The sequence below is a fragment of the Acromyrmex echinatior genome, chromosome 1 (genome assembly GCF_024713525.1).
Source record: "Acromyrmex echinatior isolate Ae372 chromosome 1, ASM2471352v2, whole genome shotgun sequence".
NCBI lineage: Eukaryota > Metazoa > Arthropoda > Insecta > Hymenoptera > Formicidae > Acromyrmex > Acromyrmex echinatior.
Genome location: NC_141852.1, coordinates 16347454 through 16374779, shown reverse-complemented (window position 1 = coordinate 16374779; position 27326 = coordinate 16347454). Strand labels below are relative to the sequence as shown.

At 34.8% G+C, this 27326-nt stretch overlaps 1 protein-coding gene across 2 annotated transcripts in view; it reads right to left on the bottom strand.

Annotated features, from left to right (window-relative positions):
* Positions 1-23777, bottom strand: part of Sema5c (Semaphorin 5c) — a 110204-nt gene extending 86427 nt beyond the window's left edge. Inside the window, exon 1 of one of the 2 annotated variants that reach the window (XM_011070419.2) lies at positions 23365-23777. The gene's annotated coding sequence lies outside the window, so the exon portion shown is untranslated. Of the gene's footprint in view, positions 1-6697; positions 7283-23364 lie in introns of those variants that run through there. The other variant, XM_087414079.1, reaches the window with a different exon arrangement.
* Positions 23778-27326: the final 3549 nt, after the last annotated feature.

Here is a 27326-nt window from a genome sequence, read left to right as displayed (position 1 = left end):
TAGCCGTGACGTTAGTTATAGAGGAGGTATACGAACCAATCTCGCATACTCCTGAAAGAACGATGTCTGATGAACTTCAGATAATTCGCGAATCGCTATTAAGAACCTGTTTGTCTTGCCGTGGCCATCTTTTTTCGATTATGATTTGTGCTGCCTGTTACAATCGATTGTAACATGTGTTACACAACATCATAACATATATTTAAGCCGATATTTTACAATTGATCTTGAATTAAAGTCTGTATTTTATATATATATATATATATGTCTGAAGCGTTATTAAAATTAACATAATCATAATGTAGTCATTTTATCAAATTATAATAATATAATTAGTATATAAGAAGAAATGAATAATCATGCAATTTATTTTCTTTGTAATCCTTAAATACCTTTTGCCCTACTATACATATCATTTTTTTTCTAACGCTTTTCTAATGTTCTTTTTTATTGTCTGTAACTTTTTTTATTAAAAATATAATATATATATTTTCTATGTTCCTTAAGCCTTAAACATAACGAAAAGCATAGACAATAGGAACAGAGAATAACAAATTTCAATCTATTAAAAACCGTACATTCTAGATCTACACGATTTCTGATAGGTTAAAATCTCTTATTCTCTGTTCTCTCTCTCTCTCTCTCTCTCGCTCCCTCCCTCTTATTGCCTGTGCTTATCATTATGTTTAAGGCTTTAACGTCTAGCGTTTCGATTAAAAAAAAATGTTCTTCACAATATATTCGATTTTATAAAAATTCTAAACAATCAAAAGTATGCCATATACTTTAATGTGTTCCCATAGTATGATGTTTAAGGATTAAATAAATCAAATTTTTTTCTATCCAATTACATAAATGTCGTATAATTAGAGTGGCCATTTACTAGTCAAGTTGGCTAATTTCCAATCAATTGTTCTTTGGCAAAAATAGCGACAGGAAAAATACATATTTTAAATATGACATTCAACTTGTTTATCAAGCTCCGCTAGTACATTTTAATAAATAGATTTCTTCGTCTCTCTTCTAGTGCTCTCCTCGCGGGGTGTGGCAGTCGCGATTGCGCCCAGCTCGGCGAACGCTTCGTTTGCGTTAACTTCGACGCGATTTATCTTACCCACGGCGAGTAGGCTGGAAATACGGCGAGAGAGCCACGTTGTACGGTGTGCGTGGCTGCGTGCGCCGTGATCGGCGTACACGTGCACGCGCTGGAGCGTGTGCGGGGAAGTTTTATGGGAGCGAGTCGCCAAACATGGTAACATGCCCGCGACTCACCTCTCGCAGAAGCAGAGTCTCCCTTTGGCTCGTTCTTGAGAGAAACACGTATCTATACGACCAGGGGACCAGGAGACGACATCGACCAAGCTTCCGTGGTTGTTAAAACACATCCTATTAAATGGTAGTACAGTCACCGGTATGAATTCTCAATCCCTTTGCCTTGACAACTCGAATTCGTTAAAATGATTTCATTAAAATAATAATTAATCGTATGCATTAATTTAAGCATACGGTAAATTGATAAATAATTCACAGAGTACATCCTCCGTCTGTAATCTGAGTCATTTTTTATATACAAGCGAAAAGACTTCGCACTAATTACATAGAAAATTGGATCCCGGTGAAATGAGCTTGTTTGCATGTGTATTATAGTCTTTTAGCTTACAATGTGATAAAAAAAAAGATATAATAGACACAAGAGTATAAAAAATTAATAGTTTTTTAGCTATAGTAATGTTTGTGTAAAACTTGTGCTCACAGAGTACCTTTCATTCACCATAACATGAAAAAAAAACTATCCAATATTGAGTCTTTTGTTGTATCTTTTGTTTACCATTATAAGTTACAATATATGTGAAAATGAACTCATTTCACCGGAACTCAATTTTCCATATAATTAGGAGGAATGTTTTCATTCTCTTTCAATATCATTTTTGCTCAAATTTTATTTTTAGTTAAATAAATGTTTTAACACGTTTGAATTTAAAAAATTAATGTAATAAACATGTTAAAAAATAATTCTGAAATTTTTTTGAAAGCCTAAAATAGTGTAAACAAAAAAAGAAAAAAATATTATTACAGATGAAGGGTTAAGACAGATTTGATATTATTACGTATCTGCGTCAATAACTGCAAGTTTGATACGATAAGTTCTTTAGATGCTCGAATGATGTTAAAGTTAGATAACGATGTTCGAGTTTTTCAAGAAGATTAGGCATGCCAGAAAAGTTTCGAAAGATCCGGAAGCCTTTGTGGTATGTAGCTAACGTTCGTAATTTGTCCCGAGTAAACAAGTGGGAAGAAAAACTTGTCTCGAGTTTCAGTTTTTAGCATTAGCGTAGAAAAATTTTCTTTGAGAAAAAATATGGCAAGAAAAATTTTCTTTGCGGAAAAACACCACGGGAAAATGACAAAATTAGTAAACCATCGATGTTAAATAGTAATTTATAGACGCTTTGCAGAAAGAGATGAGAATTATAGTTTCCGAGAGGGGAAAGCGCGTTAAAGGAGAAACGGAATAAGAAATACTCGTCGATGAAAACGGATCAGGAGGATAAAAAAATACAGCGAGGCTCACCTTCTTCTAATCGGTTTCGCGCCTTCGTGCCACGCGTTTCGCGTTCATAATTACTGTTATTAATTTGCGTGCGGCTTAGGAGTAAAGCGCGTGTAATCACGGATGGCCAACGATGGTGCGCAATTTACTACCGCAGGCCACAAACATCGTGGATATTAAAATAACTCCGTCAGTGGTTTTGCATGAGAAATCATCGTCGAGAGTCGAGACCGCCGGCCGTTAAAAGATGCGCGATGTATTCGCGGGTCTGGCCGAAGTTTCGCGTCGGAATGCAATAAAAACGTCGGAATGTTCGACGGATGGGAAAAACAGGTGGTTGGCGGATCGCTCGTTTGTTCTCCCCTTCCTTGCTTCCGTGATAACAGGGCTATCACTTGACTTGACCTCCGCCTCGGGAATCTCGCGGCGACGATTGCAACATTGCTCGCGAGGTCGAACTTTTGATCTCGAATAAAATACACACGAATCACTAATGAGGAAGATCAACGGCCAGAGGATAGTAAGATACAACTTTTGCGTGTACTTGGAACTTTGGTATACGATAATATCGATGTTCCATGGAAGGAGACGAACTAGAGATGACTTGTGGTTACGGGAAGTGGCGCGATTTCTCATGCAACCCAGTGAGTTAACTTATGCTACATCGGATATCACATAGATCGATATACATAAGTGCACATATGAAAGTTTGATATGTATACCTATTATATGTATACGACTTCAAGAAGTTTCTTCCGAGTTATACATTATGAAATATAGAAGTGTACTTTCTGCAATTTATGATCGCAGTAAGTTATTACGTCGTCGTCGTGTTGCGATTTAGTGATGCTATATTCTGATTGACGTTATGAAAATTTAAAATGTTTACACGAACTTGTAAAGCGTGGTTACATTGCGGCAAAAAAGTTCCTCCGCACGAAAATTAAAAGAACAAGTTTTTATATCATAATATAAAAATTTTTAGAAACATCGTATATAAACAAAAAGGCTTCTCTAAATTGGATTTTAGTGCTTAAATATTATTTCAGTGCAAATTTATATATATCCAATTCCGTAAACTGCACGCTGAAATAATTTTCAGTCTTGAAACGCAATCTTAAACTGAAACAGGACAATAATATCATAAATTAAATTGACAAGCAACTTAATGATATTGATGCTAAGAAATGTTTTAAAAAGCTATAAATAGTTAAAATTACAAAATTTAAAGCTTTGCTCGCACGATACTGATCTTACGACCCTAATAAAACGCAATGTGATTCCTGCAAGTAATAAGTACCCAATAATATATTCTTCATTCTAAGATGTATATCGAAATTAAAACGAGTTCAAATGAGTTGTACTTAGTGGTATCAGTTTCGCCAATCTTTGACTCGTAAAAAAGGGATAATCATTTAGACCTTTGTCGCACATCGTGCTAATTCAACACGCGTTTCGCCCACGCTGGATTTCGCCGACCACCGCATATTCGATCTGATATGATTACCTCTTCTCGTGTAAACGTCCCGCCGATATCGAGCGACAGCGAGCGGACTCGTCTACAAGAGCGCAGCCAGTGTAAAAAAAGCGACTCCTGATTTATAGCGGTAATAACTCGAATGCACGAGTCACGGGTGAGGCGGACATCTGTTTGGATCCTATCTCTAAATTCTCGACTCGGGCGATCTCAGTGGCAACCGTGGTAATGAGCACACAAGTGTTATACATGCGAATGAAACGAACCGAGAAACGGACTTCAGGAGAAAATGCGGTCCTTTTGCTTACAGAAGCGGTGGTTAAATTGCGATGTATATCGATTAAAATGAACTTTGAACACTAACTAGAAAATAAAAACTTTACGTAAACTATATTAGGCGACAAATAAATAAAATCATGAGGTACTCAGTTTAAATAAATGATTTTTACAAAAACTTAATCAGGGGAAGAGTAATCACAGGAAGAGTTTTTTTAAAAATATTTTTAACGTTGAAAGTAAACAGTCGTAGAAATAAAAACTACCGTAAAATAGTTTTTCATCTTCTTTCAACAAGATTCTATGAAGATTCTATTGCATAGTAAATGTATGTCATGTTGTTTAGCATTCCTGAACAACTAAATCATTTGCATTGGACTAGAAAAGTATTCGTTATCTCCCCTTTTGTAAATTCCGATTCTCCCTCGCGAATCCTCCTTCCAATTCTCTTTCTCTCGACTGTTCAATTTACTGTGGTCTTCTTGGCCAGCTAGACGCGAGTGATTCACTCGCGTGCGAGCAATCGTATATCGAAGAAGAATCATAGACGAGTGGTATACGCCTGCCGCCATTATATCGCTGTAAATAAATTACAGTCTCTCAGTTAACGCCGTGTACACCCGACATATGGTCGAGATTGTTTGCGCTAATTAATAACATCGTGCGTTCGCGAGATTGTGCGTGTGCATGGCTTCCTTCTCGTATGTTTTCCATGGCCTGTTATCACTGCGGATGAAACTCGACCTGCTCGTGTGTAGCCTCAGCAAAAAAACAGCTCGCCGAGTTACTTGCCGGAACATCGCGAAATTATATTAAACTTCTTTTCTCATATTTTCTCTAATATTTATTTCTTTTTGTTTCTATCAAACCATCGCGAATGAGTTAAAGTAGATCAGCCTATTAATTAACTATAAAATATCATTTCAAACTATAAGTCATAACGGAGTATATAATGTATAAAGGGGAATAATGATAATGATAAAACTCTTTAGATTATTATATTACCGGACTTTCCCCATGTTTACGGATCAAGTTCTATTCTGTGAAATAATGATCGAATACGTAACGTGCAATCAATTAACGCTGAACGCGTAATGGTATGCTTGTTTGAAGTGGAGGTGGATTATCAAAACACCGGATATGCGTCCAAACACGGCTTATTTTACCATCGTTTATTATACAGAGTGCATACAGATTGTTTTACGATACACACAAAACGAGCACTTAACAGCTTTACGCGAGCACTGTGACGTGTATAGGATTTCGTAGCGTTGAAAAGTCACGAAAGTACTTCGCGAGGATTGATAAATTTAAACGCAACACACGAATTCCTGAGAGAGCGCCAAAAATAGAAGTAACAACCAATGAATATTTTGACAGAGAATGTCAAACAGTTTAGATAGAAGTCATCTTTATGAAATAATAAATGTCACCAACACATTAATCGAAATGAATAAAACTAAGAAAAATTAAATATAGATAAACATCCCAATGACTGTAATAAGAAAATATATACGACTTAGGTCTGATTGCATCAACGTTACTTTGATTTTAAATGAAGCTTAAAATTCTTCTTTCTATCTCTGTCTCTTTTTGCTTTAAAACGAGACAGATAGAGTTTTAAGTCTCGCTTAAAATCAAAGTGACATTGGTGCAGCCTTATAGAAATGTATATGAACTATAATAAGAATATATATGATCCCAAGCAGAATAACAAGTCACGATAATATCAAAATGACATTAAAATGAATCGGAAATGATTGAAAAACTTTGACTTTTAATGATCATTTTGAAGTCATTTTGATATTATAATGACTTGTTGTTCTATTTGGGACAAGTTCTATATTACTATTGATTATTAATTAGTAGCATTGCGAAAAAAATTAAGATCCAAATAAAAACTTTTCTGTTCTGTCAATGACTGAAAAATGCTAACATATAAATCTAAAAAAAAACTTATAAGTAAAATTTTATACTGATATACCATATCAACTAAACTCGTAACTGCAAATTTCTAATAAAACTAATATTTGAATTTAATTTTTAATTTTTGACAATCATAAAAGATACACTACAGATAAATATGATAATATTTTAAAAAGTTTGAAAATGTACACACTATACTCGAGATGATAAGAAAATGAGTGAAAATACGAAATTGCGAAAATTGAAATAAACAATTTTTATTTCGCCACAATTTACAATTAAATTTATATGTTTTTATTACTTATTTTGATATAAAACATTTAACGTTTTTCATCATTTTCTCTCTCTTGCTGTTATTGACAAATATCTCAATAATTACAAATACATTGTTGATTTTTCAATCACTGGGCACATTTATTGGGATATTTTAATTCTGTCATATCGATCTCATTTCTCGAATAACTCACCTAGCTCTGTCCAAACGAGATGTTTCGCGAACAACTGTCGTGCACATAGCGAACACATTGCGAACGTATCGATATCAGTAGGTACTCCAAACATTTAAAAATACACGGTGGCAATCGAACCATACCGATAACGTTAATCCAACCTATTTTTATAATGGTTCAATTTGTGGAGGACATCCAACGCCTCTGTGTGCAGCATATCACGTGCGCGTGCAAATATTCCCGATATATGCACACACAGATTGTACGTGCTTGCAGCGAATGGCCGAACGTATGTATGCGCGTATAACAGTACATGTGCAAGGCCGACCTGACTGAAGAGCGCGAAATCCAGATAACAAAAGTGGCGTCGCGCGGTCTCGCACGTACGTCACGGATCGGCGCGAATCATTGCGCGCCTTCCGACAATGCGTGGCGTAAGACTTGGTAGAGAGTACGACGGAGAGGGTACTCATCTCTCTGCAGTCGTGGCGAAGAGCGGAAAATGACGCGTTCGCGTGCAAAAACGTCGGTGAACGGATGGGAAAGTTTACGGTAAATCGCGATGATATTTCAAGCCGATACAAAGGGCGTGGAGAATTGTTGAGTTTCTCAGAATAAGGAAAAAATTATTTTTCAACCTGAAAGAAAATTATTAATTAATCAAATATTAACAAAAAGAAAATATTCTTGATACGATCAAATGTCATTTTTGTTTCACAATTCTTAAAAATCAAACTTTTTTGAGTTGTGATGATTTTGAGGATTTTTTTTACGAAGTTAAGATGATTCATTTTTTACGATTAATAGAGTAATATTTACTTAACTTATTCATGATAATAATTCGAAAATTACATTTTCTTTGTTGTATTATTTTTTAAGTCAGAGAGCGATACATATTTGAAAAGTTGGAATAGTTAAATAAAGAAAGTAAAAAAAGGAAAGAAACTAATATATATAGGTATATTCTTTATTTAACTATTCCAACTTTTCGAATATGTATCGCTCTCTGACTTAAAAAATAACACAACTAAGAAAACGTAATTTTCGAGTTATTATCATGAATAAATAAATATTATTCTATCTATAAAATTTAAAAAAAAAATATATATATATATCTATATGTATATATATTATAATATATATACTTTTTAAATTTTCTGTTTATCGAAATAAAATAGCGAAATTTCGTACCTCGAATTAATAATGTAACAATAGCAGCAAACTAGCAATGACATGATCGATACGGCTTCTATTCATGTCATGTTTCTGGATATATTGAAGAATTGAAACAAATAGTAGTCTTCCATAAAACAGTGTTCGTCGCGAGCAAATATTTGATATATTGCAAAATGGCAAAATAATCGTGAGTCGTACGATTCGTCGGCTGAGTCAGCTGAAAATGATCAATGGATTAATGACAAGAGGTCAGCAATATGTAATTTCAGCGCAAAGCAAAATAACGATATAAAATGCAACATAAGACAATTATTTTTGCTTACGACTATTATGCTGTCACTATTAAATTCGCGATATACTCTTCTTCTTATCACTTACTAATAATTTATCAGTACCTGTTACATGAACCACGCAATCTCTAATTCTTTAGTCCGTTATCGGATACTCTACGATGGCAACAAATCGATAAGATTGAATTTTTTCGAGGCCGATCGTTTACCTAACTATAAGATAATGTAGTTCGATTTCAAAATATAGTTCTTGTTCAAGTAATGCGAAGTTCGATTTCAAAATATAGTTCTTGTTCAAGTAATGCGAAGTTAGTATTAAATTCTCCATAAAATTTAAAGCAAAATTATTGATTAAAATTTTTTCTACTTTTATATATATATAAAAATATACAGAAATAAATACTTTCATATTTGTGCGTAAATGTCTTATCTAGAAGAAAATATATATTTATATATAATGTCATCTGTTTATAATGAATAAATCTCTTGGATAAGAGTTGAACACTTATAGAAATCTAATATTAGCCAATTTAATACTGAAAGACAGACAATAATAATTAATTACTTACTTTAAAAGCACTGTTGTTTAACACTTTTAGTACTTCAAATAGATAATTAATTACTGTCTTTTAGTAATTAGCCAGCATTAAATTGAACAATATTACATTTTTGTAAGTACACAAAATTTTAAAGTTTTCTCTTTAGGAGTTGAACAAAACTTCTTGTTTTCTCATGTCTCGCCTGGCCTTGTATAACTTCGCAAAAGTCGTTACCTAATCGCTTAAGCTGTTACACAGTCTCGGCAAGAGGCGTTAAATGTTTCGTTCGTCTAGTGCACGGGAAAAATAACATTGCAAAAGGTACAGCCATTTCCTACGCTCATTGCCGGTTTATACGTTAACAGTTCGACCAGCATAAAGGGCGTATTCATGCGACCGTTCTCCTGTAAAGCGTAATAAGCTAACCACTGTTTCCCGAGTGCCGAGACATGGATCGCTCAGCTGAGAGAAACCGAATACCAACAAATTAGGATCTCGCCTGCGTTTCCTGTCCGCGAGCTCACATTAGGCGTAACGCGGTACTGCAGGAAAGCGTACCAGAGATAAGTCGACGTATGTAACGTAGAAGAGACTTGATTCGCTGGATCAAGCCGGAACCTGTTCGAGTCGACGAGCTAATGGGATAATTGACATGGCGATGTAACTGTGACGTAATGCAAGCTTTGAGCTGAGAGACCGAGGACAGAATCTATCGTGACAAATACATAAACGTTCGATTATTTTAAAAAAGAAACGATTTTTGCCTTAAGTGCTCGTTTTAAGATCTGTAAATGTCGACAAATCAACTTATTGCGTTAAATTCGAGTACGCGGATGGTTTATCATCGGAATCGGAACATCCTTATCGTAATGCCTTTATCTTAGGTAACTAAGAATATTTGTGAAAAATATTTTCTGTTTGCATAGTCGCATTAAAAGTATCGTACACAAGCTGTAAGATGTTTCTCAATGCGACTTGCGTTTCACTATTGCTATTCGCGTGAACGCTTAGAAAATAAACGGCAAATTATAATTAATCAATATGGTGTCGACGTTGTGAGAATCATTATTGTTAGATTATGCTAAAGATTTTGTCGCGACCGGGACTAGTGCGAAAAGTGCACCGAGATCGCATCGAGCTCGCATAGGCATAACTACGCGAGCCAAGGTGGCTGCCTTGCCGTAGGCGAGAAAGTATCCCGACTACATATAGTATGCATGCATCGAGACTGCATGTAGTGCACGCACGGTATAAGGATGTAGTGAGAGCTCCATGTTCTATATATACGCGAGCCGCGTATTTTTAATCTTTGCCCCTTTTAACCCCTTCACTCTAAGACATTACGGAGCCATTAAATCTTTTCACTTGATTTACTATTTAGTTCTTCAAAAATAACATACTTTCACTGACTCAGCTGAGGCACGTCAGTCGTTTTAACCTTATGATAAAGAAAATTGTTTGTTAGTAATGTTAGAGAATTTTTAATAAAAATTTAATCGGCATTCCCACAGAACTTTTAGAATGTCAGGGTGAAATATGATAAAATACACTCGCGCTGAAAATTAAAATTCTAGGTATAAATTGGACATTAAGATGTTAACTTCTAATGTTAAAATATTACTTTAGTTTTCATTTGTTTAATGTTGTGTTATGAAAATCGTGAAAAATAAATATAAAACTCAGCAATAGATATAAGGTAATTGGCCCAGAAATCGTTAAGGTATCAGTGATCGCCAAGTTCATGTATTAAAGACGTATTTTAGTGCTTTCTGTCGATCATGAGACTTGCTGATATTTTTATTGATTCCAAGGAAGTATTTACAATGTTGTGTTACTTATGAAACTCGTAAATATATGAATTCACTATTGATTAACTCGAATATGTGCAGCAACCGAGCCTATGCGTAATTTCGATCAAATGCTTCATTGTGAGGTTAAGACTGTTTGACATCTTGTGTGATTTTGAAATATTGGCAATTTGCATGAAGTAAATTGAGCTTCGAATTATAAATCGAATTTTACGTACCCCATTACAAATTATTGTTTCATACAAATTTCATAGTTCTTTTTTACATGACAAGCATTGGTTCATCTAAGCACGTAGTCATTCGAATAATCGCCATATCTGTCGATTACTGTGACTACTGGGCCGAAAAAAATTCTTATAAATCAAATAATAATGTATTCAAAATTCAAAAAAATTAGATCCGTAATTGTTATTATCTAGACATTCAACGGACCTGTAATCGTCATAGGCATAGTCGAGTTAATAAATAGATACGCAAGCAAATAAAAAATGTCGATTACTGAATCATTTCTGTATCGATAACTGGTACATCTAGAACAAAGATCGGCACTATATCGAATAAAAACTAATTTTGCAATTCTTTTCTGTTGAAACAGTTATTAATATTTATTGAAAATTTGTAATAATGATAGTTCTGAAAAAAAATATATAAAAAAATTATAAAAATATATATATTATAAATATATATATATAATTTTTTATAAAATATATAATATATATGACATAAAAAAAATATAATATATATACTATAATATATGTATATATATATAAATTTATGTGTTTGAATTATTCCATCGTTTGTATATCCGATAGTTAAACATATATGGTGATTTGTGGGACATACCCACGACGATTATTAACGGACAAACCGTTATGGCGGCATGGCGATAACTCGTACATTTTGTGCCTTCTAATTTTTTTTCAACAACGGCAGTAGATATAAGAATTGTAGAGTGACGTTTTTATTAGTAAAAAAAAATTGATTTAAAATAATCTAAAATAACAGTTACTCACTTTTCAATCTGAAAAATATAAATTTGCAAAATCAAGCGTTTTAACGTGACGATTACTAGGCCAACTGCCTTAACTCCTATGTAAAATATGTGGTATACACATTTGGCTAGTACATGTTATATGACAATGTTCGGTAGACTGGAAATATACAAATAAACTAAGAATAAAATAAGAATAAAATGATTACGTATTACGTGTCATTTGCATGCCAAAGATCAAATAATAAAGACTTAAATTTAACTAAGTAAAGTACAGATATAAATTGTGCATGTTTATTTTCATGACACTGAATGTGAAACGTTCTGCTTTAACCCCGCATTTATTGCCCGCATAATTCTCGCACGTACAATACAACTGTAATAACGACAGAATAATAGAATATTACACGATGCGTGTAATGAAGTGTCGCGTTTAGAATTACGCGCATCAATGATGTCCGATAGATTTTCACACGCAAAGCTCTGCGTTTAGCTGTTAACAATCCCGCAGATACATTAATGATAAAGCAATAGCGAATATGATAATCTGTAATACGAGCGAGCTATAGACTTTCATGCAGTTGTGTCGTGCATAAACGTCTAATGTCATCTGCAACGAGCAATATATCTTCGCCTTGAATCAAGCGGAGAAGTCGCTACAACGGATAAGCGAGCGCGTGCGAACGCGAATCTAAACTCTCCAATTTATGGACTGAACGCCAAAGAGCCTGGGATGAACCTGAAGACATACGTGCCTTGCGCACTTAGATTTTCTCCTATAAACTCCATTACGCGACATTGCCGGCAACCGTTTATCGAGCAATAACGCTTGTGCTACAAGTCGACGATGGCTCAACTTCTATACGTGCATACGAATGCGGAATGTACATTTTTCACACGTACGATAAAAGCGTGAATAAACGGCATTATCCAAGTGCAGAAGAAATCTGTGTTTTGTTTTACTGTTATTTGTTAAGAGTACAAAACTATACGTAACTAACTGTAATATTATTCATTATTGTATATTTAATTTTCAAATTTTGTTTATAGTACAACAAAAACTGCTAGCGATTTTTCTTCCGCATTCTACATTTGCGCAAAAAATTTATATCAAAAAGACTCTCTGTAAACTATTATATAAATTGTTCTTAACTCTCTAATATTAAATTACGAATTTTATTTTATAATATTTAATATACATTTAATATATATTTATTCTTAAAAGTGTTTCTTTTTATTCTTGATAAACCTATCTACTATAATATTTTCTACTATAATAATTCTATGTTTGATCTGCTTGACAAGCATATATCGTCACCTCCGATTGATTCGAGACAAGCATCTCCGAGAGAAGCTCTTGTCGCGGTAACACTGTGGGATTATACCCATATAGCGACCCGCATGTACACATCAGTGCATCAGTGTGCGTGCAGCAGAGGTAGTAGGCCAGCACCATATACGGATCCTTCGTACCGTGGACCGCAAAGAGGAGAGGCTGGCTGCTCTGGCCATTGCTCAGGCCAAAAGAGAGAAACGCGAGGACCGGTACAGGTTCGCGTTTGCCGCGTACGGTCGTGCGACGTTCGTGATGTCCTATATGCGAACGACTTCAATCTATAAGGAACAACCTTCCTCGAAAATCAGAAATTAGGATACTTTCGAAACTTTTTAATTTCCTCAGTGAACAGCGTACCACTTGTAACAAACAGAATAATTCCTCTCTGTAGTATGTTATTATCGCATTGATAATCTGGATTGAAAAAATTACATGGAAAATATAAATAACAAGAATATAATATAAAACATAGATATAATAATTCAGAGAAGTAATTAAGGATATATCAAATGTCAATTATTAACTTATCTCATTAACTAAGGAGAGTGATAAAAAAAAACAACGTTATCGATTTAATAGCAGCCAAAGATAACAAGATGTATCGAGTTATAGTTTTAATTATAAATTATTATATCTTATATTACTCTATATATATATATATATATATATATATCTACCATATATACCTACCATATATAATATATTGATCGCATTCAATTAATAAACCAAAAACGTAATATTAATATATCGAAAACGTCAAGTGTAACGAGCACATTAACCGATAAGGCATTGTGTAATTTCAAATTGATGAGATAAGAACGAGACCAGAAAAAGCGAGAAACTGTGGAGGAAATACTTTGTATAAGAAGGAAGACTTCTCATTTCATTTTCTCTCCTCGTTGCCGGCGCGTGCGTGGAACTCTGCCAGATGCAAACCACGTGTACCCCGTTTACCGGTCTCCTCATCTTCTTCGTGTCTTTCCTTTTCTTTCTCTGCGGTCTACACGCTCGACCTTCGAAAATTTAAATCACAGACTCTCCCTCGCGCGTGTATACACGCGTACCCGAAGCGTTGGGCGCGCTCGAGGGTGTGGGTGAACCCGAAAACTGGTTTCTGACCCTTCTTCACGCCTTACAAATCGAAAGAAGCGAGCCGGAATCGGGACGTCATTATGAACAGTCTGTCGTAGCGAATGATAACGAGCAAAGTTTCACAACTTACGATAAGATATCGCGAAAGATGTTATTCCGAAAGGATCTCGATGATAATTATCAATACGTTTTATAAATTCCTTCTTCGAAAAATTTATTGTAGATTTAAATATAACTCTTGTGACATAAATATACAATGTAAATCTCACGTAAATTAACACGGATTTGATATAATAAAAGCTATCTTATTTTTTTAATGAAATGCTACATGGGTTCTAATCCTAGTTGAAAATCATTAGGTCACGCATTGTAAGATCCAGTTTTTCATTTTTTGATCAACTTGTAGTTTAAATTTAATCTGATAATAAAAATTGTGTTTTTGCAGTTATAATTGATCACTAAACTGATGGTTTTGTGGTAATTTAAAAAATTACTACAGTAAGTAATTTTTAATGATTAATCATAGAAAAATACAATTTTTACATTATTATCAATCTAATCTAAGCACAAGTTAAACAGAAAACAAAAAACAGGATTTAAGACATTCAATTACAATGTATTGATTCCGTTAGAAATCGGACAAAATTAACATGACACAATTCTTAGTATTCTTCACTATCTGCGTTTCATTAACACGTACATCAATTTCTATGTATGAGAAATTAATATATGTATCCGTTAGATTTACGAAACTTAAAACATTGTGATTTAAAACATTTAGCATCAAACGTGAGATAGATCTAAAAGGATCTAAATTCATATGAGTAATCGGAGCCATGATAGAGCATTTCTGCAATGAGTTTCAAGTTCCGTATGGCTACGGGGAAGCGATTTACGAGCGTTCAGAGGGAAGCGTGACCGAACAACGATTTCGTCGCGCATAAATATGCTACGGGTGACATTCAGGCTCGAAAATCCGATAATAGATTCCGCTACGCGCTCGCGTGCGTGGAAAACCCTGGCGAAAAATATAGTAGCGTTTCTCGCGATAATCTCAGACTGCGGTCCAGGCGCGTCGTTGCCCGTTAGACATAACGCAGCGTTCACAACATCCATCTTTTCCACGAGAAGACTGGATGCACTCGTCCCGCAAACGATAAGCATGGTATTTTCGGTCCTACCTCAGACGCAACTGGCGCCAGCAATGTTATTGAAACCACCACTCAGTGCGTTTCTAAGAATTACAATACAATAGTAGGATCTAAACGCTTCCAAAGCACTTCTCCAAAGATTGAAAATAAAAAAAGATTTTCTTACAAAAATTGAATGCTGACCAAAACTTTTGCTTATAATTCGTACTGTTTACAGACAACTTTGTTAGACGAGATGGATATTTTTCCGTATTGTTACAAAATTTTAATAACAGTATATCATTACAGTCTTTTCAAACATCCTCAAGGATATTTGAGAGAATGGTTTTTTCAGATGTTGCTTTTATGTCTGGATGACTAAAGCATTATATTGCAAAAACTTAAGGGATTCGAAAATTGATTTAGTCAGCTAGTTTTAACATAAATTAAACATAATCGACTTTTTAATATAAATTTATGGAATCCATGAATTTTAACAAACTTTATTAGAAAACTAAAATCTAATTTTTCATTACTAATATATATTTCTTATATCTCTTTTAGATCAAGAAGATCAAATAGATCTACTAGATTAAGAAAAATATTAAGTTTTAAAATATAATCAAGAAAAATATTTAAAAATCTCTCTAAATTCTTTAAAGTGAAATTCACTCCAAAGAATTTAGAGAACTCGTTACCTATTTTTTTATCTTAGAAAATTTCTTGTTTTTTTTTCAAAGAAAAAACCAAATTATTGTACCATAAGAATTAAGAGCGATTATTAAGATGTTGCAGCGGAATTAATAATAATGTCGACCTAAACAGAAAGAAACGTAGACATAAACCGCAAAATGTGCAAAAATCAAGCGGCAGTAAAATTACAGTGATTATATTCGTTGGTTATGTTCCGTAAAACGAAGAGACTTTTTTTTAATGTTTCTTATTGAACTTACCTATATGTGATTTTCGGTAGATGCAGTACAGTCAGCACAACGTTTTATGACTACTCTTGCATACAGAATGTGTCAATATTAAAAGACAACGCGTGAGCCACGCATTAGCCAACCAATCTTTCCCGTTAAAAGTTGAACACTGATTGGTTATTTCCTAGCGTTGAAATTCTGTGGGCAAAAACCATTACTCCCTCTTTCTCCTCTTTTCCGTTAGGAATCACGCAGTGAAGATAGTTAAGTAGCGTTTTTCAAATTTCAATAGTCTGACAATAGTCGACCATGGGGTTTCTGAGCAGTGGAAAAATTTCGTACCACTCGAGCTCTTGTTCGACAAAAAACGACCCTTAAATAAAACCTGGATCATCTTGCCCATATCATCTTGCGAGCTGAGACGACAATGGCATAGACTGCAAAAGGTCACAAACACTAAATCATGTTGTGGCAATCAGTCGATATTGACACCGTCCGAAAACGATTTCGACCAACATTTACAGCCTATCCTCGAAACTACTTTACGAAAAAGTATCGAATTATGACTTTACAATATTTTTTTTAATGCTAACCCTTTATTCTATAAATAAAAGATATTGATTTCTAGACCGAGCTTCGAAACACAGTATGAAAACTTATAGAGAAACGTTTGAATTTTATAGCATTCATAAATAATCGTTCCATATCTCGAAAGCAGTAGATACTATTTAGATATTGCTATACCGTTATACAGAGAGAATTTATATTGATACCGTTATAAATTTATCTTTTCATCTTAATATCAAATTGCTACTGTTAATTCTAGTCCTAAGATGTCGGTATCAAGGACGTATAATTTTTCGAGTTCTCAAATTTTTTAAAGATCGAGGATAAAATTTGTAGATTTAACGTAACGCATAATTATTGCTTGGGATGTTAACTTTGCGGATATTTTTTTCCGACAAATATATTAGTATCGTGACGGTCAGCAAGATTAACATCGAAACGAGCGAGAGCGTCAGTTTAAAATTTACATGACACCACGGTATTTGAGCCACCGCTAAAATATGGGATTCGTTGCCACCCTGGGGAATATAATACCAACTCTTCACAACACCGGCTTCTCTTTGATCGTCTCGAATTCGTCGTTTCGTCAGCACAGACGCGTGTCTAATCTGAACGGGGTAGATAAAGCTTTACGCAAGAGAGCATGGAGAGCTCTACAACTCCGAGGATTTTGAGAAACCAGATATTTTCCTCGGCCCCGAGGAAACGCAGCGGGTTGTAATTATGATTATCAACGATCCAATTTAAGCTTGGCCGGGAATTAACGCTACATAGAATATAATTCTATAGTCGAATTTTTAATCACATAATTTAAAAATACAAATTAAAAAAACATTAGGTGAAATTATTTGAAAATATAAAAAAATAAGGAATCGTAAAAATTAATATCTAATCATTATTTCTTCTGGATGAAAAACATTCGCGTAGTCAAATTAACATCAAGTCCACTTAAATAGTCCATAAAGAAAAAATAAAAAATCCAGGTCTCTGATCGTTACATAATTGTAATTATTAATATTACCAATAAAAAATATTTTTTGACTTTTAGAAAACGAAAGTCTGTTTTTAAAATCTTACAACTATACTTTAAGTATAATGATTTCTTATAATATTCATTATTTCATTGTGTATTCCCTTCTTCAAAGTACATTGCTTCAGTGCCACCATAAAACAAATTAGCAAATAGTAGTTTTCCCATTAATAATTATTTATCATTCTATCTGAAAGCCTTTATTACGCCTTTAATTAGTGAGTTTAAGTAAAAATTTATTCAAAAATCTCTATCAGAGCAGATCAACAGATCATTAAAGAAGAGAGAACGCAATTCAAAATAAAAATTGCATAAAGCAACTTTAAAATCCTTTTCCTGCTTATGCTTTTATGTAAATGTATAGTCATATAGAACCTTAGCCGAGATGATGAGAAAGCTATAATAGGGCAGGAAATGCTCAGCAGACAGTGTCCTCGCAGTGCTCGGGTTTAATACTTGGATAATCCTATTACGATACCGAAATGCTCCCATAATGTCTATCCAGAGATTAGGATCGACGTAAGTCATGAGAAACGATAGTGTCCGCGATCATAAAACTTGGTAGTAGGCTTCGACTCGTGCCAGATTTTAATTTATGTCGTGAGAACGGCACGTTGCGAAAGTCTTTCTTCGGCACGGCGATAACTTCGGACACGCCTGGCCTCTCCTCTCATCGCACATCGCTCTCGTACCGTTACTTTTTCCGCGATAAGTGCGCCGTTCGATTAGCACGCTCATCATCGATGGGAACTTATGGACGGATCCGGAGAGACTATCGTCGAGTCCCACCGTAAAGTTGCTTATATTAAGATCACGTTATCTATTAAATCTGTTTAATAATATTCGTAGAGATATCACATATAAATATATAATATATATTGTCTATATAAAGGACAATATAACTATGTATATTATAAACTGTAGGAAATATATAAATGTATATACGAATAAAATATATAAATAGATAATTATTAATATAGATAAAATATGTAAATAGATAATTATAAATTAAATGGAATAAAATTATATTCAATATTGGAAATTAATAAAAAGTACTAACAAAATATTATACGATATATATTATTCAGTTATTATAATATTATGTAAGCTTAAGATTTAGGTATTCTTGTTTTGGATACCTGTATGAATATCTACCTGGATTCGTCAATACTAGATACGCCACTACGGAAGACCCAAGTATTGTATTTATATCATAAACCTCAAATCTGAAAACCTTTCACGGTTATACCTTTCACAATACGAACACGCCCAAATAAGAGAACTATTCGTTCAGTTAATCGCAATATTCAGAAAGAAATTCCATTGTCATCCTCACGAACGTTCGAACATTCGTATAAAATCATTCCTCGCTTAAATTCAACGCGGGCAGAAATACGATCACGAGCTAATAAACGGATGTGTAAAGCAAATCGTATAAATTAAACGGCCCTTTTTTTATCTCGCATAGCCACCATGCCGTTACATGTACTCATCAGTCGGACAGGCCATTACATCTAGACAGTCGAGTATACGAAAGCAGCGCAACATGCAGGCCGAGTGCGACACGACGTGCAGCGTGTTTCGAACACGTTGCACGCGAATTGCGCGTGTATCTCGATCTGCGGTTTTCATGTTGAACCGTTTCACATTGTATTGCTTCATGTGTCTTCTCGCGATACGTACATTCGTAAGATATTCCGAAGATTAATACATAAATGTTCCGATTAACGGCACGTATAGATGATGTGTACACGGAATCAAAATTGCAAAGTGTTTGATAGATCTACGATGTAAAAGTTAATCGCGACTAATTAGTCGGTTAAATTTTTTTTTTCAAGAATTAAGATTTACACCACACTGAAAATAATTATATTAAATTTTAATAAATATCTGAATATTGTGAATTTGAATATTGTTCTAAATAAATATTTACTAAATGTTATTTAATACAAAAAAAAAAACTATTACTTTGATTTAATTTTTTTTGAGTAAATATTCATTTACTGCAAGTAAATGTTTAATTAGTATTATTTAAAAAAATGTATGTATTAAGATTTAAATTTTTTTCCAGTTCAAGCTTGGCCAAAACGCTCCTTCCTCTCTGTTGTCTTGTCTCATTAAACGACAGATAGATAGAAAATAAAAAAAAAGAGACGTAAAAGAATAGAGCAGCCAGTCTGAACAGAACTCTAGGTTGATTCTTTTTCTCTTTGTCTCGCTTAACGATGGAGAAGAGAAAGCAATTAGCTGGCGAACTAAATTTTGGACAGGTCTGATCAACACACAATTACATACAAATATCTTAAATATTTTAATTATATTTAATTATATATTAAATTAAAAATTTTTTTAATTGAATTAAATCTTCTTATGACGCAAGAGACAACTCGCGCACTTCTTTATTTGAAATATTTGTTTACTGTTTTACAACCGACAACTTTGAGTTTATTACGTTCGCTCTGTGAAGTGCAAATTATGTGTTGCACGCGCGTTGATTATGATATGTTTTATAATCCATGACATCAATTAACGATTGCGTGAATTTGCGTCTGTTATTGTTACTCAACGAAGGATCGATTCGGCTTGGGAGGGAACCAAACATCCTCTGATCGTAAATGACACAACGCCTTTCTCTTTCTCTCTTTCTTTTCTTCTCGGAAGGCACGAAACATAGGGGACACGCTTCAATAAATTATTCATGTCCTCACGAGTCGTGCCCGGGACACTTTTATATAAATTTTTATAGGTCGACAAAAGCGAAGTGGTTACGTCTTCGGGAACGATGCCCGGTATCTTCGTATCGATCGATCAACGTTTATATATGTGAAATTCTATTAATAACAATTGGTAGAGAACAAAGCAAGTGTATATGTCTATTAATAGTACCAATAATACCATCACTGTATATTATTTATAACAAATTATGCTTATATATAACCTTTATATATAACTTAAAGATTATATATAATCTTTAGGTTGGATTAGAATAAATATGCATTACACAGAGAAAAACAGAGTTGTAATCTCTGATCTTCTTTTAAAGAGATTTTTAGAGAAATCGATAAAATCTCTCGAAGTATCAATAAGTATTTCCCAAATAGTTTGCTTTAATGAAACGAACGATACTCTTGATAAATATTCACCGAAATTTGATGATGATAAAATGAAATGTCATTAATTCAAATATTAATTATATCCGGCATTGAATATTAATTTACAAATTATTTTTAGAGAAAATCTGGTTAATGGACAAATGATATAATAATTAGTAAAATTAATGACTGAGAAGCAAGTCAATAGTACGTATTTATAATTGACATTTCGATATAGCTGTGAAGTATTTTAAATCGTCACCCACTCGAAAGTTTAATTGATCATCGTATAGTGGTATACGATGTTTCATGAATCATCTCTTCTCCTACTGTTAATTTTACTACAATGAGAATTTATCTCGGGGACAATTCAACTTTCGTAACATCATTGACACGTACCTCTTTGAGCATTACATAGCGATAACTAGCAAGATGTAAGCATCTTTAGCAAAAAAAAAAGAGATAGGATGTCATAACGCTACTATTATTTATTCTCCTCGATCGTCAAACAATACTCGGGAGTAGAATCGTGCTTAGGAGGGAACATCTTCTCATATACCGTGTGCTTCATAAACGTATGGGTAAGATATAAGCGATTCGACCACATCATCAAGCATGCCTTGCTATATGCAGCGAAATTATTACTATGTGCTAATCACCACATAGAGAAAATATATGTATATATCGTTCTCTCTTTCTCTCTCTCTCTCTCTCTCTCTCTCTCTCTCTCTCTCTATTTCTCTCAGTCTCAGCAGACTCTTCTCTCGCTCTCGAGATTATGACCTCTGTCGCCGTCCGTGATTTGTATCGCTCCGAAGGCGGCCAGTTTCCATTTGAAGCAAAAGAGACAAGGAAATGAAAGAGAGAGAGAGAGAGAGAGAGAGAGAGAGAGAGAGAGAAAGAAAAAGAGAACGGACGACTCTAATATGCCGGCATAAACAAAGTGACCGAAGGAAGGAGAGAATCGGACTAACTGAATCGTTAAATGCCAGAATTGTCGCAGCCATTCGATTTCTCTCTCTTCCTCTCGCGGCATCGCAGTAACAATCCGCACACCCGGTATACGACGGAATCTCCTGCGCGAGATGTGCGCGGTAACGCGTCGAAGAATGTAAAAGCGCTAATGAAAGATACGACTTACGTAAAAAAACGGTCTACCCTTCGTCCCGAATGTTTACTCAAGAAACGACGTGGACGAAGGAATACAAACGGCTCGTATATTTGGGCGAATGAGAAACGGGAATGATATTTCTTTTCTTTCTCGTTTCTCGACGTTAACATTCATGCATACTGAATGTATTTAATATAAAAGCGGGTATTGCAAACGTAAAGATTTCAATGGGACGCATAAAATTATAATAATGCTAAGAGATCTTAAATAATGCTATTTCAGATTGCGCCGCAAAATGTCAATAACATCATTGTTAATAGGAAGAACATTGCGATTTTGTAGCAAAATATTAATACTATAAAATTAACAAAATAATATCAACTGTGTTATTACTATTTTTTTTATACAGTGAGTGCAAAAAATATTCGTACAGAGAAAATATTTTTTTAAAAAACTTTATTTTTAAAAAGTAAATATTATCCAGCGAGAAATGAATCATCGAATTGATTGTCGAATCGATATAAATTCAACATCAATTTGACATCGATTCGACGTTTAATTAACGATCATTTCTTGTTGGATAATTAACAATTTATTCATAAAGAATAAAATAGACTGTATGTTTCTTAAAATTATATATACCAAAATGATGTGTATTAATTATATAAGATATATCATCTGAAAAATAAGCGAAAATAAAAAATTGTTAGAATGCTCAAAAAGTATTCGTACAGACGAGAAATTTAGCTTCTAAAGGAATACACGCGAAGTTCGTTTGTTTATGTTAGAATAAAATATATTCATTGTATTAAATTGTTAATTAATGTTATTTTCTATAAATAAGATTTTTTTTATAAATTTCCTTGTACGAATACTTTTACTCTCATTGTATATATTTACGATAAATATAGGTATTTCTCGAGAAATGTCAATAGGTGTCAAGAAAAAATACTACATCGTTCTAGTGGGAATATCAATTACATAAGCTTGATTTACAATGTAAATTTGGCTCACGTTCATAAATAAAACTATCGGTTGTAAAGATTAATTTCCACTGCGTGGAAATGTAATACGTTAGCCATAAAAGAGTGTTAATTATATATAATAATAATCACTATCAGTACATACAATACAAAGTAATTCGTTTTCTGTTCTCGACGAATATCAAACATATATCCCTCTCACTTTAATATCAAAAAGTGTACACTTTAATTACCGAAAGTGTACACTAGTTCCGCCACAGAAAACAGACCTGTGCTGTTTGGATATGTTAAAAAAAAGCTGTGACTTCGAATCTTGAGATTTATTCGTGACGTAAGCGGTCGCACGCCTAAATTCGTGACGATTATGTTCATCAAAACAAACAACGAATCATGGCCGCCCGAGGGATGCGCGGGAAATTAGAGCACGAAACTCTGGCACTCGACGCGGATCGCACGTGCGCAACGGACGTCACTTCATTAATCTCAATCGAAATCATCCCAATCGTCCCAGTCGAAAAAAGAAAAAAATAAGCAGCCTACAGCAGAAGCTGCGCTGACAATCGAGACGATCGAGGGTTGTGCGCTGTCAATCCAAGTGTCATTAAGGGTTTACTCACCGGCGCCGAAACTGAGAGAGATCCGGTCAATCAGCAATCCCGCGGCTCCATGGCAGCGCTGATTTCCGGTACTCGATGCACAACTGAGTGTCCCGTCAAGTCGCGTGAATGATATTCGCGCCACACCATCAAGTCACTGCCCCTAAACGTGCATTCGAATATTCACAAAGAAGACTACGATCGACAGAATTTCCGCGATGAACGGACGGATTGTACTGACGCGCCTGCGATTTTTGTTTACGTACGATCGCACGACGCGATGAAAGAAATGAAATGAAACGAAACGAAACGAATCGAATCGAATCGCAGTTGAGCGAAGCCTTGGCAGCTAAACGCCGACTGAACGCGAGAGACTCGTACGACGCCGACGACGCGGCTTTGGCATCGGTTCCACGCGTCGGTCGCCTTTTCTCTCTCTCTTTCTCTCACGAAGCAGAGTGGCGACGAGCGGTGGTGGAAGCCAGTTCGAAAGTTCGCCGCTAAGTTGGCGCCAGTCGACGCAGCGATTCTCGAGATTGAGACGCTTGCGAAGCGTTGTTCCAGGAGTTAAACTCTCCTGGGGCTCAAGAAAAGAGAGAGAACCGTGAAGTAATAAAAAATGAAAAAGCAATATCATTTAATGAACCGAACAATGAGACTAACAATGTATTAAATAAAAAAGAAAAGACATTCGTGTAGCTAAATGATGCGTTCGGGGAGACGCTATTAGCGCTACTTCTGTCATTCTACCTTCGTTGTTTATTTTAAACATAGGATAGAATGACACAAATAGCGCTAATAGTGTCTCCTCGAACGCATATCTAAAATGTAGAATAGAATCTTTCGTTCTGAGACATTATATTACGATTCCGGTTATCAAAAATCTGTAATCAAAAAGAGGACAAAAAGAAAAAGAGAAGGAAACGAGATAATTGGAAAATAAAAAAAAACAACATCGTTTTATTGAAGCTATAGGGAAATAAATAGCGCATCACTTTTTTCATCTCCGTTATCTGACAGGAATTGAAGAATACATAAAAGTAAAGTACACGGAAAAAAGCGTATGGCTAAAGTGTCTAAAGATTTAACTAGATACAAATTTGAAAATAATTTTGTTGAACTATATAAAATAATTATATAGAATACTCAAGTAGGTTGCTGGAATATCCAATTTTTTGTAGCTCATTATACTTGAATTTAAAATTATTCTAATGGTCCAATAAAAAATTATTTTTAAATCTGTATCTATAATTAAATTTTTAGATACTTCAGCAAAATCGTTTTTTAGTGTAAAAAAATTAAATATGCATTCAATGATGTGAGAAAAAGATTTTAAAAATATAATAAAATTATTTAATAAATAAACAGCTTTCTCTTTGAGTTACTATTAATTAAAAATCTACGTGGCAATCCATATGTATATAAATCTAATTTAAATATTATATATCCACATTATTATGGAAATATATTAAAAAGCATATTAATATTCTGCGGCTATAATGGTATCGATATGCAATTTCCAGAGATCGAGGAAGAGGGAAGCGGCGCACATTCGCACGTCCTTTATTAGTTTAAAAATCCTTGTCGCTTGAAGTTACATTTGCACCGCGGGAGATCCCTATGCGTAATAATCGTAAACAATTTCTAATGTGTACATACGTGGGGCACCGTTAGAAACTCGTCGCGGGTACGGACGCGTACCTGAAGTGCGTACGCGCCACAGAAGTAGCGTCGTCGTCAAGCAATAGAACGAAAGACCCCTTGAAGTGCGATTCAGAGTACGGGCTGAGAACCAACTCTTCTCTTCCGTCCTCTATGCATGCTCTCGTAGTTGTTTGTAGCCCGTATTAAGAGAGCCTCGCTTTATTAACAACGCTGGGAATTGACATCTGCTCGTTACTTTACCGCGGCTTTGCTTCAATCACCGCGCTAGAATCACGATTATGCGTTTTTTGCGCGATTACATGAGATATTCGTGCATTTAACATTCAGTCATTCTAAACATACTTTATATTCATAAACATTAAATAGGATAAGGTGGTACAATTTCGAAAATATACAATTCTGAACGAAATATAAGATTTGAATTTAATTTTCGAAGACCAAGTTCGATTTTTTCCTATTTGGAAAATTTTACTCCTTTCAGTGCCCTCCATACGATGAGAGGGTTATTAAACTGGAATATTGGATGTAAATTTTATTTTATTTAGAATTCTACACTATTTGAAATTGTGTACAACTTTATTCCATAACGAAAACAGTATGCAAAATAAAAGAGAAATCTTCAATAGAAAGAGACACTCGATATTTTTTATTCGGGATATATCGCGCTTGTTATGAAACGGATTGTTATTAAATATTTTGTATTATTCGAGCTACTGAAAGCACGTTTAGAAATATCTCGCAAAAAAATGTCAAAATACTTTGAGTATATTTAGAAAGCGATACTTGCAGTGAATATCGATTGGGAAGTTACAAATCGCTGCATATTACATGAAATGCGTTTCTCAATGATATGCTTCTGCGACAAATGCTGGATAATTAAGCGCGAGAACTTCTCGGCACAAATTTCACGTAATGCAACTACACATGTAAAGAGCTCTTAAAATAATATATGCTAAATAAGAGAAAATAAAATTACAAGTACAATTTTTAATTCGTCAAAAGTAAAAAATATTTTCTTCTAACAATAAAAAATAGATAAAAAAATTAAAAATAAAAACATAAGAATCATATTAATAGAAAAGAGCCTCCTATTGCTGTTACAACTTATAATGGGATTCTAAAAATTTAATACCGGAAAAAGAAGAAACCGGAAAAATCTTTCAAAATTGTAAGAAGAAACATCTCGAAAAATATAAAATATTATTATTTTTCTTATTCCTATATTCGTAACTGTCACGCGGAAAATTGTTTCTCATCGGTTGAACATCGTGCTCAAGAAATCGTCGCGCCTTTTCTCTGCTATCTTCTTGCCGTCGATAAACAGGAGCAAGATAAGCAAGGGATAAGGGACCTGTCATCCGTGACGGAGTACGTCCCGTCCCAAGACTCGCCTCAAGGACGATAACCCTCCGCGAACTTGAGTCAGTTCAAACTGGACCCCATCAATAGAAGAGAAGAGAGGGGAAGAGGGAGAAGGAGAGGAGAAAGAGAGAGAAAAGTTCTTTTTTCCTCTTTACATCTTTCTTCATCCTTTTCTCGGATCTTGCCCTTATGCGTCTTATTTTGAGAACAGGATGATTACGCGTTTACGATCTAGGTTCCCCGCTACCTGCTCCCGCTCTGGTCGAGTCGAAGGTGAATATATATTATCGAGAGAGGCTCTCTTTCTCTCTCTCTCTCTCTCTCTGAGGAGGCACTTCAACGTAGCCGCTCTCGCGTGAGTTACCTCGAGGGGAACAGCGACGGGAGAGGAGGCTTCAAGGACGAAGAAGGAGAATCGGAGCTGGAGGAACGCTTTTACTATAGGATTGCGTGGGGGGTCGATGCACACACGCACACACTTCAACGTGACTTGTACGCGGGGAACGATCGTAAGGAGAACGGCTGTGTTGTACGGAGAAGCGGTTTCGGGTCGGCATAATCCGAATTCGAAACCTGTTCCTGCCCCATGGGTCAACAACAACATCCTCCTACATCCTGCTCTTTTCCCCTTGCGAGACCATCTCGAGCCAGGCCTTCCTTCGATCCGGCTCCTCCGACCAGATGCACGAGCCATTTCCATCGAGAGTAACGCGTATAAACCCCTAATGTCAAGTGCTTGGGTGGTGGTTACGTTATTTTTTCCAGGATTTTATGGCTCTATCTCGTTGGTCGGAAGCACCTCGAACTCCATCTCGCGCGAGAAACGCTGCAGAAACGTGTGAACGTACATACTGTATGACTTGCAAATACATTTGCACTACACTGGAAAAAAAATTTGCTGAATTTTAATAAATATTTGTTTCAATAGTACTAATGAAATATGTACTTACAGTAAA